A 6,000-nucleotide genomic window follows, 5' to 3' on the forward strand; every position below is an offset into this window, starting at 1 on the left:
TCCCCCTGCATCCCCTTCCAGCCCCCGGCTCAATGCAGGCCATTCATGAGTGCGTGTTTATCCTAGTGATGCTCCGTAGGGACGGCCTGCTATCCGCTGCCATTTCTTATGGAGCCTGAGGGGCAGGAGGAGAGAGAAAAGGGAGAGCAATTGAAGCGTTTAACTACTTCACTCACACTTACTCACAATAACATCACTATTCACCCCATTCGCTGCTTGTTTGTTTTTCTTCTCCCCGCTCTGAAATGGCATTGTAATGCACTCGATTCCTGATATTCTTTCTTTCAACGAGACACCTTTTTGGCTTGCATAAATGTAGAAAGGATTGATATGCGCTGAAGAATAACACAAACTTTCACTCTCTCACACCGCCTTAGACAAACATACAGTGGAGGCGCACCCACCTAGAGAGTGAGAGAGTGGAGGGAGTGTTGAAATGTGTCTTACGGCGCTCAACCAAGTGAACCTTGAAGTTATTCAGCTTCCTTCAAACCGAGCATCTGGGTCCCCCCCCCCCCGACAAGAACCTGACTCCTGCAAACTCCCCCCTTGCCAACAGCGGCCTCCAGGGACCGGCCGTAGGACAGGGCGCAGAGGAGGAGGAGATGAGTACGCGCTCTGTTTGTACAGCTGAGGTCATTAAAGTTGTACGTGCGGGATTAGACAAAGAGCAGGACGAGGTTGGTGATGGCTTCAAGACAAGATTCTCATTCATAGGAAAGAATTCGCAAACTCATGACATGTCCCGCATGCAGAACAAGTGATCTGCATCATGTTGCGAGTAATCTACAGCATGTGTGTGCGATTGCTTTACATAGGAGGTGAGCTGGATGGGAGTCTGACTGAGGTGTGGCTGTACAAATAGACCATCCACACGTCTAACACTTGTCAGAATGAATGTCCCTCTATCATCTTTGATATGTGCCAGTGCAGATGATTTAATGCTAAATGAATCCTGGAGCACTCCCCATACTGGGACAAGTGACATGTGTTCTAGTTGATCATGTTTCACATACTCGCTCTGACCTTTCTGATTCAGCATAATTTGGTAAATGGACTTGCGTTAGTAAAGCACCTTATAGTCTTCCGACCTCTCACCGTCGTTATTCACCCACTTTCATACACCTTTGGAAGGCACAGCCTCTGGGAGCCATTTGGGTGTTCCAGTGTCTTGCCCAAGGACACTTCAACGTGCAGACTGGAGGAGCCGGGGATCAAGCCGCCGATCTTTCGATTGGAAGACGACTCGCTCAACCTCTCTGAGCCACAGTCAGTGTTTGACACGGGTCAAATTAAATAGGACTTTGGTCAAGGAGACCGCTGTTCGTGTCCCGTATGAAACTAATAGAACACTTTGTCGCGAGAGTCAGTGTTGTCAGTCACGTGACTCCCGTTCAATAGCCAAGTTAACGCCGAATACGTACGTGTGCGACTATTTTACCTTTACATTTGTGTTTTCACCGTGGTGAGCACTTCAACACAAGTCCTCTCACCATTGTCTTATTGACTGGACTCAATGAATGTCTAAAGACCAAAATGTCAAAAGTACGGATGATTTCTTTGGTTTTGTTCTCGTTCTGTTGTCCCAAAAATGCTGTTAGGCTAAATTTCATTAAACTTATGGCTGCTGGTGTTCACTCATTAACACATCTCTGAACCAAATTAATCATTTAACGATACTCCAACTTTATCTATTGAGTCTGAACCTTCATTTTACTCCACACTAGTCCAGCTGTATTTGTCTTTCTCTGTGTTACTAAAAATCCTGTGATAGTTTATAAATTGATCTCCGTAATGATTAAGTTGGTTACTGCACGGCGTGGAACACAATACAAACACTGTAAAAAACAGTCGTAGAAACACCTTTGTTTTACGGATAATAATGCCATCCATCATTGTGATTAAATCATAATTAAATTACGTCGGTTTGACAGGAACATTGCTGTCCAACACACACACACACACACGCACAGAGTAAACACAAAGAAATTAAAACATATCTACTTCAGTTGTAATTGCAGAATAACTGTAAATAGCTTGAATTGATTAAGTGCTGTTTTGCTGTCAAGCTCATGCTATGTTAGTGTTATTTTGCTGATCGGACATGTTGTAGTTGTTCTGGATTGTTTTTCTTGTTTGTCCTGTGTGTGTGTGTGTGTGTGTGTGTGTGTGTGTGTGTGTGTGTGTGTACTGGAGAGCACCACCAACAATGAACAAAAGACTTTTGACAAACATCAAAACAGCCTGATTACAGTACTCACTCTCATTACACTGGCTCCCACTTCACATTTAAAATCATTTCTTTCATTATTTTAATTAACCATTACTCAGCAAAGCCGCAGAGTACATTTTGTATGTGGTCACCTGACAAAGGTCTCCCAACTGTCTCACCAACTAAAGGAGCTTCTGCGGTTATTTTGGCCTCTGAAACATCTCATCATTTTAAAAATTCTGTTGATATAAATCCAATTAAAAATGTCACTTTTTTAGTTTGGCCAGCGTTTCTTAAACTGTATTCAGCGACAGTATTGAGATTGTTTCTTATGTCGTTTGTTCCTTTTAGCTTGTGTTTTGTTGTCCTGGGCCTTAGTTCTTTCCACCATATTCTTTTGTTTTTACTCTATTCGTTAAACAATTTGTTCTGTTCTGTCATTTATACATAAATGAAGCCTTCCCCCCCCCCCCATAGTAGTAGTAGTAAGGTTTTGAAGCTTTGAGTTCGGCATTTTTGTCGTCGCCATCTTGGTTTTGGTCGGTCGCCTCAATGGTTCAAGTGAGAAGTAGAGTAATTTTCTTTTAGACGTCGATACAACCAGAGGAGTCGTGTACTTCTTTTATTGTGACGGGACAAGGTGAATTCCAACCCAACATATAAAATGTTGTTTTGGCTCTTAAAGATCAGCAAAGAACAACATGGAGAGGTTCTGCTCCATATGAAGGTACTGTGGTTAAAATTATGCCCCGGGACGTTTGTTTTAGAAGGCCCATAAGTGAAGCTGTCGGACAAAGACGAACCACAAGCAAAGCAAAGCAACCTGCACTTTAAGGATGTTAAAGCCCAGACGCAAAAACAACTTGCCAGCATCATATACGCAGCTATCATAACAAAGTGTAAAGTTTGGAATTTTGTTGTACCAGCGATGATTTCTCCCTCCGCTTTGGTGTTTTCTACTCGCTGCCATCCTCACAATATAAACTTTATGCAACACCACAACCATTTTGCAAGATCACATAATTAGAAGGCGAGCAGCCGTGATTGTAAAAACAATGAAACAGACCTGATATTTTCAGTACATATCCCAACAAACTGTATCGTACTTGAAGCACTGTGCATGTCTTTGTTGCGCTCAAGCCTTTATGCGTACTTTACAACCCTGCTCTCTTTAGTTCCTTTGGGAATATCACAAGAATGCCGAAACTGGCCACTTCCATAAAAACTCCTGCTACAGTCCTCCCACTTTGAGGTTTCTGGCTCTAACATGCCGACATGCTTCAGTGAATATACTTTATTTTTTATGATTATTTCTATACCAAGCCATGCTCTTCAAAAAGGTTCAAATCTTGTTTGCCAACCCCCTTTTTAGTTGTTGAGTTCATTGCCAGGGAGCCATGACCTCATGCTGTAATTTTAGTCTAATTCCATTTGGAGAAGGGGGGGGGGGGGGGGGGGGGGGCAGGCCCTTGATTCAAGACCAGAAAGGTTAAGAAACTACCACTGGCTAATAGCAGAGGTAGGGATGCTTAAGAAAATAAAGATCACTTTTTGACCTTCTTTACTTCCTCTTTCAATTGAGGCTCTCAATCATTTTTCCCTCTTAAAGGGCCGGCTGCAGATGTTTTCATTTATGCGAGATTATTCTGCTGCTGTTCAGTCACTGGAAAGGGATTTTTTTCAATATTTTTTGTCCATCCACAAAATACACATTACAGTATACTTACACATTTAAAGTAATGTGGTTATTTACTGTCTTGTTGAGCGAGGTTACAACTCGGTCAATATGAAGCTACCACCCGCTATTTTATCTTGTTTGTTGGTACAAAAAGCAAAGTGTAAAAACTGACAAGCTGCCATTTTACAGGGGGGGTTGTGTGCAGAACTACGTCAAAAGAAAAATTTGACGCTTTGGAAAATACACTCATTTTGCTTCAGTGCTGAGAGTTTGAAGAGAAGACAGCGCTCTTGTTTACAGTAAATATGAAGCTACCACGAGCAGCCGGCTAACTTAGCTTAGCACCAAAACTGTAAACGGGGGGAAACAGCCTGGAGTTATCTAAAAGTAACAAACAAACAGCACCTCTAAAGCTCACTAATTACCATGTTGTGTCTCACTTTGGACTATTTCTAAGAAAAGTGGTACATGACAAAATGTCGAACGTTTCCTTTAACAAAACCAGCAGATCAATAACACTGACCTACAAAAATAGTGCATTCCAGTGGAAATTAAAAGCTCTCCCCAGGGTGGATACGGCACAAACAACATGAGAGCACTCTTAGGTGCGTTTCTTTTTTTTTTCCTGCTTCAGAGGTCACAGAACTGGAAGCCGGCTGCATCACAAAGAGGAGGTCTCAAACCATCTTGGCACAGCAGAAGAGGAGGGGGTGGGGGCGGTCTCGTCAGAGCTGTGAGGTGTACGGGTTGAAGTCTGGGTGTTAGTCTGCTGTAACTGATTCAGTGGTAATGAACCCGCTGCTTGGGCAAAGTGCCAGTGAGCACAGACCAGCCACCAGCAAATCACCCCACTCTGAACCTCCACAATGGGCTAAAAAGGGAAAAAACTCGTCCTTATTTTCAGGACACAATCTAACACATCAAATATATCGTGTTCCTCAGGAGTCTGTTGATTATTGCTGTTGGACGTCCACCGCTCCCCTCTGAGCGTTGTTGCCCTGGTGTGTGAGACTCCTGAGTCATCGCTCCCCCTTCTCCATCCAGCCAGGTCTTCTAACCTCCCTTTAGCCCCAAATCACATCCGTAATCCCATAATGTGTCTGCTTGTCTATTTCCATCTCAAAGGCACACACACACACACACACACACACACGTCTATGCCTGACACAGCCCTCCGCCCTCTGCTTGTCAGGCAGCCGGTCCTCCTCTCCCAAATCCATTCATCTCTGTCCTTTTGTCACTTCTATTTCTCATGCCGTCCGTCCCCCCTCGTCCAACACATCAGGTGCTATTTCAGGGCATTTTTTTTTTTTTTTTTTTTTTTTTTAAAATGGAGGAAAATCCCTTGAAGCACATTAGCAAGATGAGCAAATGTAGCCATTTGTGCAGGATATCACGAAAGACAAACGGCAGAGATCATGTAAAGATGCATCCGAGTGCTGTGGAGGAGGAATATTACTGACGCTTACGTGAACGTACAGTTTATGTTCATTGGACTCGTACAGTGAGTCCTATACGAGACATCTCGTGCGGAGAGCACTCGGGGACACTAAAGCCACACGCAGCGTTTGTGAGAGATTATTAGAGCGAAAGATATCGAGTCTGTCGCTCTGGGAGGAGGTTCCTCGAGAGATTGAGCCAATGAATGGAGACGGAGCCAGTATGTGTATGTGCACCATAGGGTTGAAGCGTGTGTGTACGTGTACACATGTGTGTGTGTGTGTGTGTGTGGGAGCGAGGGGGGGAAGGGGCTCTATAATAGTATGGCATTGAGATATATAACAGTAACAACACACACGTTTCCATTGTGACAATATAGTGGCAGTGATAGATTCAGTGCCATTATACTACATAAACATCCAGCTGATGCACTAATAAATCATTTGGGTGCAGAGCAGCGCCTGCTCAGCTTCATTCTGGAAAACCATCACAGTGATGAATTGTGGTTTAATTGTTTGGTTCTTAACTTTAATATTTTCCAAAACAATACATTTTGGTTAAAAAAAAATAAAATAAATAAATGTATTTCAATAAATCAATAGTGTTCTACAGACATGAAGAGAAACAGCTCATGAACAAGTGTCCTCCATGTTATCACGAGGTTTACATT

The sequence above is a fragment of the Anarrhichthys ocellatus genome, unplaced genomic scaffold (assembly GCF_004355925.1).
Source record: "Anarrhichthys ocellatus isolate YVR2014 unplaced genomic scaffold, GSC_Weel_1.0 scaffold23, whole genome shotgun sequence".
Taxonomy (NCBI): domain Eukaryota; kingdom Metazoa; phylum Chordata; class Actinopteri; order Perciformes; family Anarhichadidae; genus Anarrhichthys; species Anarrhichthys ocellatus.